Source organism: Hyaena hyaena, unplaced genomic scaffold, assembly GCF_003009895.1.
Source record: "Hyaena hyaena isolate Hyena2069 unplaced genomic scaffold, ASM300989v1 scaffold_126, whole genome shotgun sequence".
Lineage (NCBI taxonomy): Eukaryota > Metazoa > Chordata > Mammalia > Carnivora > Hyaenidae > Hyaena > Hyaena hyaena.
In genome coordinates this window covers 331,186-345,092 of record NW_024080759.1, presented here as the reverse complement: position 1 = coordinate 345,092, position 13,907 = coordinate 331,186, and the positions used below count along the sequence as shown (strand labels likewise).

The following is a 13,907-nucleotide window of genomic DNA, read 5'->3' as shown; positions in this document are numbered from 1 at the left end:
GAAGCAGGCTCCAGGCTCTGAGCTCGCTGTCAGCACAGAGCCCGATGTGGGACTCAAACCCACAGACTGCGAGATCATGACCTGAGCCAAAGTTGGATGGACGCTCAACTGACTGAGCCACCCAGGCGCCCCTGATGACTGAATTTTAAAGTCAATCATTGCCACTAATCTCTTCAAAAGGATAAGGGAAAAAGAGTAAGGAAAATAGAGGTCAATATATGCAAATATATATAATACAAAAGGTAGTAAAAGAATGCAACATTGTAATAATATATCATGTAATATATTATATATTTATATGTATTTATGTAACAAGCAAGGAAGTAAAATACACATAGTTGTTATAGTTCTAGTTTTAGAGGGCTGTAATGGTGTTTATAACTTCCTTCTTGCATGAAACATTTCAAGTTTTCTTTACCTTCAGCCAGCATTTCAACTGGCCTAAATCCTTTTAACTGGTCAGGTGACTCAAATATTATTAAAGGGTCTGAATCTTTAGTGGTTATGCATTTCTCTAGTTGTTATAATTTTCCAATAACTTTTGCTATTGGAAATGGAAATACTAGGGGCATCTGAAAGAATACCTCAGTTCCATACATTGTCCTTCCTGCCCCCATTTTGTAACAGCAACCTGACTCCCCTTTGGTGGTCAGCATCAATTCCTCCAGTTGATAAGTGTCCCTTCTCTTTCACTGTTGACCCAATACCATAAGGAATTCAAAATAACCAGGGAGTAGTCTCAAACTTCCAGTTCAGCAGAATCATTGTTGTGGAAGCACTCCTCTAAGACATCCAAACCTGTAGAATTTAAATTGGGATAACAGGAATCAAATAATCTGAGTGGGCATAATACTGGAAGTAGCCACTTCCACTTTTGCCTCTTCATGATTCCTGGACCCATCTATTCTGCCTATGGGAGATAATAGCACCTTCTTGGTCACTGATTCAAAGCTTATACAGTGGCCTATTAGTGACAAACCCAACATTTCAGAATATTGTTCGATACCTGGTGCTGTCACTGATTCTTCTTCAGTAGGTCATTTTAGTGTTCTATCTACCCCGTCATTTCTGGGTGATGGGTTGTTAGATTATATCCCACCAGCCATTGATCACCAGAAACACAAAAGGAAGTTTATTAGCTTGTTCCTGCAAGGAAGAATACAAACATTAGGAAGCCATGGAGTGTATTACAAGTGTGTAAATCATGGAGGTTTTAAAAATTGTGAAGCTGGAGTTAGCCATTGGATGAAAAAGTTAGGGATTAGTAAGAATCTGTAAACCAGTCAAGTTGCTGTGACAGTCAGTAGTCTTATCTTTAACACAGGAGTCCATGCAGTTACCACTGGATCATTTCAACAGTGGTCTTTTTCTTTTTAATGTTTATTTATTTTTGAGACAGACAGAGAGACAGAACATGAGCAAGAGAGGGACAGAATGAGAGGGAGGCATAGAATCTGAAGCAGGCTCCAGGTCTGAGCTGTGAGAACAGAGCCTGACATGGGGCTCAAACTCACAGACAGAGATCATGACCTGAGCTGAAGGCAGGCGCTTAACTGACTAGGCCACCCAGGCACCCCTCAACAGTGGTCTTATCTTGGAACACAGGGATCTAAATGACATATGTTAAAATGGCATGAGTTAAAAGATAGTTTATCTGTTTTGGGAGTCCTGGTACACTTTTGCAAATTGTGTTCTCTGACTCAATTTTCAGATATCTCCTCACAGCTACCATCTGGGGTTTTTGTTTTTATTTTTGCTCTTGTTCTTGTTTTTCTGTTTTTTGTTTTTTACTTCATTAGACCTCCTTTCTCTGAAAGATGGACTGATGGACTGTTATCATCAGAGGATGTGATCAGTCCAAATCTGCACCGTTCTTGAGACGTCATTATTGTGTATTGACTTTTGAATGGTAGTTGTTTTCATCTCTTTAATTGTCAGGCCTTCTTGTTCTCTTTGTTGGATGATCACTAGTTGAATTACATTACATGGCAGCAGCTATACAGCAATTAAGACTCTGGAGATAACATGTTTGGCTTCTGCAACACAGACAAACACTAAGAAAAAATTAATATTAAAGTGTACATGGTACTTCAAAAATAAAATACTAAACTTCCAAATCTGAGCCATGAAGAGATGTCTCATATTCCATTTATAATCAGCTGACCTTTCCCCTTAGCTTGGAAATGGATTACTCAACTTTGCCAGTGTCCAAATAATCAATCCCATATCTATTGACTGCCATGGGTAAGGATCTTAAGAATACTGTGATTAAAGGCCAGGGATGCCTGTGAACTATTTTGGAACTTAAACCAACTAAGAAAGAAGAAAATAACTCAAGAGTTTAAGACCAGAAATGTGTAAGGAAGTGATAGGCAATCAGAGGTTTTTGGTGTCTAGTGGGTCTTGTTCTGATGGTCTTGGGTGAAATGAGTCTCCTTCTCCTAGTCTTTTCTTCTAAAGCTCAAGAGAGCAGTTTGCACCACAGACTGGACTTGCTACAGAGCCTTTTCTTACTCTGTACCTACTCAAAATTTGCAGGCTTGGAAGTTGTTTGGTAAATGGGTCAGAGAAGCACACACAAATGTGGCGTATATTTTCCTCTGATTTGAGATTCCCAGGTTTGGTACCAAGAGACAAAAGCTTAAAAATCAGCACAGTATTTAACATTCTTGGACCTTAACATTTGTAGAGAGAGAAGAGAGCAGTACTCTTTATTATCAAGATGAATAAATCTGTTGTCTTTTAGTTCCATTATAATAAGCATGTTAAAAAGATTGTTCTCAACACATGCCAACTAGATGAAATTCGTTATGTACATTATGTCACTTAATGCTGACCAGACTAGAAGGAAGTGAAATTAGGCAAATTTTCAAGTTTATCCTTAATGATCCTTGACTCTTTTGGAGACACAGATTCATAATTTATGAACTCAGAGTAACATCTTTACTGATGCTCCGTGAGAATTTTAAGAGTTCCTCAAGGCTGGTCTGAAACTACTTACCACAGAATGATTTCAAGAGCTTGGTAAAGATGAAGACTTTTAGATTTCATGCCTCAATTTCCTCGTGGGTATTTTTGAGGCTGGAACTTTGGAATGTTCAACTCATCAAGCTTCCTACATGATTCTTATGCACAGTAAAATTTGGGGTCCACTGTTTTACCTGCATTCATTAATTTCAGATTTCCATTAAGTAGGTTATTATTTATTTATTTATTTATCTTTTTTATTTTTGAGAGAGAGACCATGAGCAGGGGAGGGACAGAGAGAGAGGGAGACAGAGGATCCAAAGCTGGCTCTGTGGTGACAGCAGCAAGCACCATGAGGGGCTTGAACTCACAAACCGTGAGGTCATGACCTGAACTGAATCAGGCACTCAACCCACGGAGCCACCAAAGTACCCCAGCATGTTAATTTTTTAAAAGAAATTTCCTAAATAACCTAGTGAAATGCTTAAGGAATTTTATAATATTAAGTTCTTAACAAAGTCTTTGACCTCTTGCACTTATTAATAACACCTTAATAAAACAGCTGTCTGAGTAAATATCCAACATGTTATATGATAGTCCACCCTGTTTGTGATGTGTGGGTTCCTAAAGACACCATGGAAGGAAAATTTACAGGCAATAAACCTTAGAACTTAAAGGAATAAAGAGGTTGGAAGATGAAAGTCCTATGTGAAACTATTCTTTTAGGCATTCTTTCCATGAACACAAATTAAAATGATAAAGATATCTGGCTAAGTAGAGGGATTATCAGTGGACATTTTACATGTCTCATATTAGTATTTCAACCTGAGTTCTCTCTGCTGTGAGTGGCAGATAGCCAAACTAAGCTGACTTGACTTAAAAACATTTTCTTTAGTTGGCCTACATAATTGAAAAATCAAGTTGGTAGGCTCAGTTTTATCCAGGTGCACACATGGTAACTTTAGGAATCTGTGTCCCTCCCATATGTCTTCCCTGATGTCCCATGCAGTGTCATCATTTCAGACAGGCCTTAGCCAGTTGTGCAGAAAGATGGTTGCCACCAAGGCAAGGCCTGGAATACATTGGTTTGGCAATCTCTGGGAAGAACCCTTCTCTTTCCCAGTAATTCCAGTAAAAGTCCTGTGGCTGGTAGACTCCCCATACACATTGGTAAGAGGGATGGAGAACTTTTAATGGCCAGATTTGGGTTATGGTTTCAAGCTGGGATTGGAGTTTGCCCTGAGATGGTGGGGGAGGGTGATTTCTCAGAGGAAAATCAGGGGGCTCATTTCAAAAAAGAAGCATAGATCATGGGCAAGGGCAAACCACAGCTATGGTGTGTAAATGGAGGAGTGTGCATTCATTGGTTTCTGTTAACTGCCTTGCAATATTTTAAGAAAATCTTTAGAATCTTCTTTACACTTTCAATAAGACGCCTGTTAAGTTTGCTTGCCTTTAACCATGAGAGACTCTTGAATGCTGACAAAAACTGAGGACTGATGGGTGTGGGGGGGAGGGGGGATGGGCATGGAGGAGGGCACTTGTGGGGATGAGCACTGGGTGTTATGTGGAAACTAATTTGACAATAAACTATTTGTAAAAAAAAAAGTAAATAAAATATTTAAAAAAAAAGTTTGCTTGCCTTTGCTGTGGATAGTCTTTATACAAAGACTTCTTCCTTCCTTCCTTCCTTCCTTCCTTCCTTCCTTCCTTCCTTCCTTCCTTCCTTCTTTCCTTCTTCCTTCTTTCCTTCTTTCTTTCTTTCTTTCTTTCTTTCTTTCTTTCTTTCTCTCTCTCTCTCTCTCTGTTATTCCTGCTCTTTGTCTTTTTTTCAAATAGTCAATGACTTTCTAATTTTTTACTCAGTTTTGAGTTTTTTTCTCCTCATTCTGGGCCCAGAGATAAAGAATAACCAGAAATCTTAGCTTACAAAAACCTTTACTTAGCTTTGATTTAAACTTTTTGGCAAAGCTAATGAGGTAAATCTCACACTCTGCCCCCGTACAGAGAATTACATATATTTAGTCACAGGGATAGTGTTGTACTGTTTAAGCCCACAGTCCCTAGATTCAGACTGCCTGGGCTCAAATTCTGTCTTTGCCATTTGCTAGCTATGACTTCAGCACATTTTTAGACTTTATATGACTCAGCACCTTTATCTATAGAATGAGGCTAACAGTGCCACTCCAACAGCACTGCCATGAAGATGGATTAAATGGTCTGACCTGTGTTGTGCACGGTAAATGCTCAGTGAGTGCTAACAAGTCTTATTCGTGACAAAGCTCATGAAGTCTGCTGTCACCTTTATTGGTTTCCCATTTGCTTTCTTTTGTAGATATGCGTGTGTAGCTCCTAGCATGAGGTCTACTTTCTCTCAACATTCTTTTCTTTGCAAAAAATCTTTATTGCAAAACTCTTTACTCTAGGTCTGGCGCATACTTTACCTTCCTTTTCTATTTCCAGCTCTCGAGTTCCCCTTTCCTCATTACTGCTGAGAAGACTGACTCATTAGTTTCTTATATGGAACTGAAATTCTTGACTTTGCTGAAAAAGGTATATAAAAGTAAAGCCACATGAGCAAATTTTTGGTGAGGTCAACTCAAGGTGGGGATAGAATGTGTTCCATTGTGCATTGGTTCTTACATACATTTCACAAATGTCTTGACTGCTGCAGAAATGTGACTGAAAGAGAGTTATGGAGATGCAAAGGGAAGTAAAAGCTAAATGCTGCATACACTGTTCTTAAGGAGAGGAAAATTTTGCATCCTTTTCTATTATTATGTACGTAAGTTTAACACAGATTAAAACCATTTGACAAAATGATCTGATTTTAAAAATCTTTTTAAAATAACTTACTACTTTCTTTGCATTTAATGAATCTGTTGAGGATGATGAAGATGATTATCACAATTGTAACTAATATTTATTGTATGCATAACATATGCCAGACTCAGTTCTATTTGATTTATGAATACAAATCATTTCACTTTGCTATACTGCTCATTCCCACTTTGCAGATGAAGAAAAAGAGTTGTGGAGAGGTCAAGTTTCTTGTCTATGAACATGCAGCTTGTAAGTGTGGATTTTGCAAAATGACTATATAGAGGAGAGTACTTGCTTATTAGGCATCTACTTAAAGGAAAATCAGAAAACCTACTAAATAAAATGCTGTGGGATTAAGATAGTCCTTTGCTTTTTTTAATCATCGCAGTCATCTGCACGGTTCCTCATTTTGAAAATTCAAGGTTTTTAAAGTCTCTCATAATATGGTATTTCCACTTTTGTCCCTTCTATCATTTTCCTCCTTTTGTTCCCATTGATTTGTTCCATAAATATATATTGGGTGTCCACTCTCTTGCAAATCATGTAGGACTGAGATAAATAAAAGACCTTTTCTCTACAAGAGTAGGCTGTTTTAAGTCTATGGATGCTCACCTTTGGGAATTATAAGTTGTTTTTCATTAAATATATTTTTAAATAGTGTTTTAAGTGATATTGAAAGGGAAACCTAGGGTAGATTAATAAGTAGGCAAAATTCTTAAAAGCACTTTACTGGCAAAGTGTTCTGGGGAGAGGAAAATATCTTTTGGCGGTGGGAGCTTTTTCTTCATTCTCCTTTGCACTGTGTCCACTTTGCCCACAGTCATAATTTGCTGTCAAAGAAACCTGCTGATGCACAAGATAAAGAAAAAAACTGAAGTTGTTAACCACCCATGTCAGAATAATTAAACATTTTTCTCTCAGTGGTGTTGCCTTAAAGTTCAAGCTGACTTCCAAAGAGGTAGTAAGAGTTTTTGAGGTGGCCTCTAAAGTTTTCAATGTTATTCTACACACTTGGTAAAAATAATTTAGATGAATGCCTTTATTGTTGTTCACTTGTCTGTTTTCAATTTTTTTTTGGTTATAATAATGCCATAGAGAAATTATTCACTCTTAACAGATGCTGGCCAATATTTATTTCTTAGGATTATGCACAGCAGTATTCAGAAAGACAAAAATTCTAAAAAGTGGATCTGTTTGATGGTATAAACTATCTTATTTCTATTAATGCTGCTACATTCTTGTTCTTCACTGTTTCCAACTCACCTCTGATAGAATTCCTAGTTCAATAAAACAAAACATCCCATATCCTTAGTAAGAGAGTAGAGGAAGCATTTCTCAATTCCTTATGAAGGCTCGTGGAACTGAAGACATATATACTTTCTAAGCAGGAAGCTGGGACATTTGGTCCAGGATGTGGTGAACTACAGAGTTTTGGATCTAGAGGTGAAAAATGAGAGCCCTGGAAAACAAAGAATCCATTTCTCATAAAAGAACATCATTGTTTAAATGACTGCAAGACAAAAGTTTACTAGTTGTAAATTTCATTTATTACTGGTTTCTGGAAGCTATGTTAAATTAGTCCATGTTTTAAAATATGGAAAGAATAGTTAAATTCAACTTCAAGATTAAAATCTCCCCCCTCCTCAAGATAACCCTTTATAATATATATTTGACTTTAGTTTTTTCCTGTTGGCATAACATAAAAACTTAACAGAGTAAAGATAGAAGACATTCAATTTAGATTTCACGCTTGTATAGTCATCTTTGACCAGAAGTCAGTGATTCTGAACATGTTTTTTGGTTGTTGAATATGACCTACAAACCTGGGTGCAGTTGTATGATACCAGCTTGAAAAACTCCTACTGTTTGGTAGAAACCGCTTGATTGCACGGACAGAATTGGAAAATGTTCCCTTGGCCAAGCGGCAGAGCTGGTTATTGAGAAGGAAACGAGGCATTGCTCCATATAATGTGTGAATATGCTACTTCTCAGGCTTAAAAAGAATGCTTATTGATTAGAAACTGAGGCCATGTGGGATATGAACAACCAATTTGTTCACATAAAGATGCCAGAGCCAGCAGGATTTTTCTGTTTTTGTTTTTGTTTTTCCGTCTCCCACTACGTACTCACAGAGTCCGCTCTGGTTAGTAATTCAGGCATCTTCAGAATTTAAACTTCTACCTTTCTATAGAGGATCTAGCGAAAAAACTTTGGGTTTTTTAAAATCCAGGTTTCATTGGCTTTTAGCCCAACATATTTATGCCTCAAATGAGCGGAGCATTTTAAAGATTTCCTCAAGGTTTTGAGGACAGGAAAGACAGAGTGCCTTTTGGCATTGAAGATATCTTTAAGTTTCTCATTTCCTGTCCCTGATGTGTTCACCTTCAATATTTCTTTCGTATCAACATATTTCTGAATAGCTCTCCAATAGCATTCCATTTGAAACGGAATTGATTTTGTTTTGAGGCAGCTAACATTAGAAGCTAAGTGCATATTTCCTGTTTAATCATTGCAAGTTCATTTCCTAAAAAATGAACACCCAGAGTATTTAACCTATTTGGAGGGAGGGAAAAAAGTACAGACCTTTGGCCAAAAGCCTAAAAAAAAAAAAAAAACAAAAAAAACCAACCCAATAAGAGCTCAAAAGGCAGCAGTTTGGGAAGCAGTTAAGTATGTAATTAAAAAGCAAATCTAGAATCCTCAGATTGCATTAGATAAACTCCCAGGGTTTCTGAGGGTCAATGTTACAAGACATCTAATCCAATCGCCCATTTTGGATTTAAATCCCATTATATCTATGCCGAGTGGTTGTATAAGGCCTTATCATTGTGGGGACAGGGAACTTAGCACATCTTCCTAACTCTGAGCACAAGGAAGATTTTCATTTTGTGGACTCAGAAACTATGTCATGGTAATTTTTACTAATTGGTTCTGGGAAAATCAATGGGAGAGGGCACATAAAACAAGTTCCACATTCTATTCCACAGATCATTACACTTCTAAAGACAGACTGACACCTCCAATTCTGTAACAGCTCCTGCATTCCAGGTCTGTTGAACAGACTCCAATGTGTTTATGACAGTTTGGGACTATAGCTCCCAATCTCAAACCCCTGCTCAGGTTGCAGCCTGAGCAGAACACAGTCAGTCAGAACTTCTATCAGCTTCATTTCAAGCAGGGAATTCTAATTAAATAAAGCCCTAAATGACATGCACTCTGTTGGTAACTCTGTTCTACAACTAAAATCTATTGAATGTTTTATCAACTACTAAATCTTTCTCACATCTATTTACTAGGAAATACTGCTACCAGTACTCCCCCACCCACAATACTGATAACAGCTAACATTTTTTTCTGTTACTCTGCCAAGGATATTCCACTGCTCTCCATACATTAACTCACTGAAGTTACTATGAGTTAGCTATTACTATTACTTCCTTTTACTAATGCAGGACGTGAGGGAGTTAAGAAGAGTTAAAGTTGCTTACTGAAGTTTATACTTCAAGTTATACAGGGAAGTGATGGCAGAACTTGAGAACGAACTCAAGCTCTTTAGTTGCATATAGAAAACATTTCATAATTAGTTGGCTTTTCTGGACTCAAGTGAAAGAAAGCCTGGTCACATATTTCCATTGTATCAGTTTATATTGGCTAATATTGATTAGCCACCTTGATTGATCCAGATCTTTTTGGATCCTGAGCTGGTATCTGATACATTCGTTCTCACCCTAGGTTTCAAGTCATCAGCATCAGCTTCTTGTCTAAATCTCATCCAAGATACTCATAAAAACATAATACGGGACAGGGCCAAAGTAAGACAGAGCCTCTGATGCATCATGCAGAGCTGCCTCCAGGTTGACATCTATCCATGAATCAACAACTTTGGATAGAAGTGCTCAACCATGTATGTGGCTTTATAATTATACTATTTTTCTGGTTGAAGGTTTCTCAACTCTAATGTCACAACACACTGGTGTGTTGTAATCAACTGTGAGGTGTTTCATAACTAATTTGTTTCCTAAAAAAATAAAGTAGATTAAAGATTACCACCAAATTAAAGCCACTCTCATTCACTGCTACTTTGTCAAACTTTCTTGAGTATGATAAATAAGGTAGGGGTTTTAGCTAGTGTGAGAATAATAGTGGATACATCCTTGGGAGAGTGACAAATAGAAAACTCAGCTCTCAGATGTGTAGTGTTGGAAAAAATGATGATAAATGTTGCTCTGGTCCACATTTTTCCATCTTGGTTACAAGGATTCAATGAGAACCTTTGTCAAATTCATTTAGAGGATTTTCTCTCTCCATTCCCATGGCCATGACCTTGTATCAGACCCTTATCCTCTCCTTCATAGAGTATTAGAATGGATTTTTCACTTTTTTGTTCTGAAAAAGTATCAAGTGTATGGAAAAATGAAAAAATAGTTATAATGAACATCCATATACCAAACCATATTCAACACTTAAACTGATTTGTTTTATCTGTATTTATATGTATACATTTTCTTATCTGAACTACTTGCAAGTAAGCTGTAAGCGTCATGACAATCCCCCCCAGGACCAATCATTTGCCTGCTTTATCTGTTTCTTGCTTTTCCTCTGAATTTTCTGTATCTTAGACAGCCAGTGCCTGCAAACTAGGTTTCCCATAGTTTCTGGCAACTGAGTTCTGCTTAGGTTTTGGCCAATAGGAAGCACTGGCTGGAGATAAGATGGTAAAAAGAGAGAAGAAGACAGGATATTTCTACTGTGTTTTGGGAAGTGTCTTTGGCAGTGTCTTTGTCTATTTCTGTCGAATAGCCCCTTTCTCCACAGTCTAATCTTCCATTGGAGAGCCCCTGTCGATTCCCGTATAGCCTTGGCCCCTGCGTTCTGATACCACCACTTCCTCCCATTGTTCCTCCAACTCAAGAGTTTTCTGCTTTTGTTAATCCCTGGATTGCTTCTTTTTACCCTGTTTGCCCTTTTAACTCTTCCAGTACCTTTTTAACCAGTTCCCTGTATTGACTCCTCTCTTTTGAACTCTTTCTTGTAGGTTCTGTTTTTTCTTTCTTCTTCTTTTTTCCCCTTTCCCTTTAAGGTGTGCACTTTATCCAGCTGGTCTCACGTCAGTGTACATGCAAGACCTGGCTGTCTCCGTGCCTCAACCCCACTCCCAGGGAAACTGAAAGCCTTTATACATCTCAAGTTGAGGGGGCAAGCAGGAGGGCCATGATGACAGACGATTCAAAGTAAAACAAAAAGAACAAGTATTAAGACAAAGATTAAAACGTTTTGGACTATGCAATTTACACGAAAGCACTGCTATCATCTTCCTCTGTGTGGACTTGGGCGAGGACTGGCCCTTCTCCTCAGGGAGAAATGGGTAGCTTTGGGAAGGCAAGGACTTCCTGTAACAACGCATCCCATGATATTTGGGATGACTATGAGAAAAACGAACAACATACAATCTAAGTCCCCAGCCACATTGTACGACTTCGGGGATGCTTGCTCCAACCAACTGCTGTCCCCCTCCCTATTTCAGTTTTTAAATCCTGAACACGCAAACACAAACAAAACCAAATAAAACCATGCCAGTTTTATCTTGTTTTCTGTGCAAGTTTATCTTGTTTTGTCAAGAAAGAGTGTAAGGCACGAAAGTAAAAGTCACACCTAGAAGCTTCTGTGGTGGACAGTGGAGGGGCCAGACTCGGCAGAATCTTGCTTCCTGACTCACCTCTGCTGGAAGGTGGGCAGCTGGGCCAGGATGGAGCCACCAATCCACTGGAGGGTTTGCGCTCAGGCGGTGCCATGATCTTGATCTTCACTGTGTGGGGTGCCAGGGTGAGGATCTGCATTCTGTCAGTGACGTCGGGGTACATGGTGGTGCTACCAGACTGCACCTTTTCGGCGTAGAGCTCCTTGCAGACGTCACATTTCTTGATGGAGTTGAAGGTAATTTTGTGCACGCCACAGGGTTCCACATCCAGGGAAGAAGGCTGGAAGAGCACCTTGGGGCAGTGGAATGGCTCATTTTCCGTGGTGATGCCCTCAGGTTTGGCAGCTCCTACATAGTTCTTCCCCATAGCTCTCCTGCTCGGAGTCCAGGGTAAGTACCACAGTTTCTCCCTGATGTCTTGCATGTTTTCCTGCTCGGCAATGGTGGTGAAGCTGTAGCCATGCTCTGTGAGGATCTTTGTGGAGTAGTCTGTCAGGTCCTGGCCAGCCAGGTCCAGTCACAGGATGGTGTAGGGGAGGACATACCCCTTGCAGATGGGCGCAGTGTGGGTGTAGGGGACCCAGTCACTGGAGTCCGTCAGGATGCCGTGGTACAGCCAGACGTGTACCGGAACAGCATAGACTGGATGGCCACATATACGTGGCTGAGGTGTTGAAGGTCTCCAGTATGATCTGGGTCTCCTCTCACGGTTGGTTCTGGGGTTCAGGGGTGCCTTGGTCAAAGCATGGGGTGCTCCTCGAGAGCCACACGTAGCTCTTTGTGGAAGATGTGGTGCCAGGTCTTCTCTATGTCTTCCCAGTGGGTGAAGATATCATGCTCGATGGGCTACTTCAGGGTCAGGATATCCCTCCTGCTCTGGACCTCATCACCCCCGTGGGAGGCGTTTTGGCCCATGTCCAGCATCACACCCTGGGGCACACCACGGTGTAGGGGGGGCGTCGTCAGGGGGGCCTGAAGCAGGCCTTGGCACCTGTTGTAGCCGTTGTCACGAGGAATGCAGCAGTGTCGTCATCCACAGCCAACCGGTGGTGGTGTAGACTGAGGGGGAGCAGCTGAGGCACTGGAAAGGTAAGGGCTTCGGGCCTGTGCTCACGTGGTGGACTCTGTCACTGGGGTCATAAGTTCTGTTTTCTTGATTCTGAATACCACAGCCTTTAAATTCTTTGACAACCTTCTCCTAAAAATAAGTATTCTATCAACCTCAATACCATTATCACTCAAGAAAACCAATAATAACTCCCTAGTATCATCTAAAACTCTAGTCCATGTTAACACTGCCTCACTTGTCCCCAAAATATTTTTATAGGATTTCTTCAAAGTAATGCAATCAATTTTAAAGCATTGCATTTAATTATTATGTCTTTTTTAGTTTCTATTAGCCTAGAACACTTCCAGGATTTTTTTCCTCTATGACGTTGCCTTTTTAAAAAATTTTTTAATGTTTATTTATTTTTGAGAGAGGGAGACAGAGAAGGAGTGTGAGCTGGGGAGGGACAGAGAGAGAGAGAGACACAGAGTGTGAAGAAGAATCCAGGCTCTGAGCTGTCAGCACAGAGCCCAATGTGCGGCTTGAACACACAAACTGTGAGATCATGACCTGAGCCGAAGTCAGATGCTTAGCCGACTAAGCCACCCAGGTGCCTCAAGATTGGCTTTTTGAGGTCCAAAAGTTGTCTTTTAGAATTTTCCACATTCTAGATTTTTCTGTTTTTTTCTTTTTGCTGCTGATGGACTTATTTCTAAACTTCCTACATTATTTTATAATCTGGAAGTTAGGCATAAAGGCTTGATTAAATTCAAGTTAAATTTTTTTGGCAAGAATGCTTTTTAGATGTTGCTGTTTATTCCAAATTGTGTCACAACAAGAAACAACATTATAGGATGTCCCACTATGAATGATGAAATGTTTAATCACTTAGATAATATTATGACCACTAGATCTTATAAGGAGTCAATTATAAGGGTATTTGCCACTTTTGCATATTGTTTTTGGCACTTTTGTAGCCCTGTATGAACTGAATGCTAATATTATTCTATCCCTATTACATTTTGAGCTTATGCTTCATATATATAGCTTAGTGATCTATGTAATTTCTACAGAATTGGAAATAGTGAGTGTTCTGTGAAGATTTGTGAAATGAATGGCCAACCATGAGTTTCACAGCAGTGTGATTGCTTGCTTTTATATCCTAGGTCTTCCTTTACTGATCTCTTTCTTTTTTGCTAATATCGTTTACTCTTAATCTTTACATCCAATAAAAACAAACAACAACAACAAACCACAATGAAATAGAAATGAGCTAGGACTAAAGTCAATTTGCTTTTTGCCCATTCAAATTCATTGACTCAACATGTCTGAAAATGAACTCATCATCTTTCCTATCAAACTTGCTCTTCT

At 39.3% G+C, this 13,907-nt stretch overlaps 1 long non-coding RNA gene and 1 pseudogene across 3 annotated transcripts in view; both read right to left on the bottom strand.

The window, feature by feature from the left end:
- Positions 1–272: 272 nt before the first annotated feature.
- Positions 273–13,907, bottom strand: part of LOC120235300 — a 63,121-nt gene continuing 49,486 nt past the window's right edge. For all 3 annotated transcript variants that reach the window (XR_005529372.1, XR_005529371.1, XR_005529370.1), the window contains 4 exons: positions 7,054–7,249; positions 6,521–6,633; positions 1,007–1,146; positions 273–798 (listed from right to left, as the gene is read on the bottom strand). This is a non-coding gene — a long non-coding RNA (uncharacterized LOC120235300). The remainder of the gene's footprint in view (positions 799–1,006; positions 1,147–6,520; positions 6,634–7,053; positions 7,250–13,907) is intronic.
- On the bottom strand, positions 11,390–12,923 carry LOC120235299 (annotated as a pseudogene).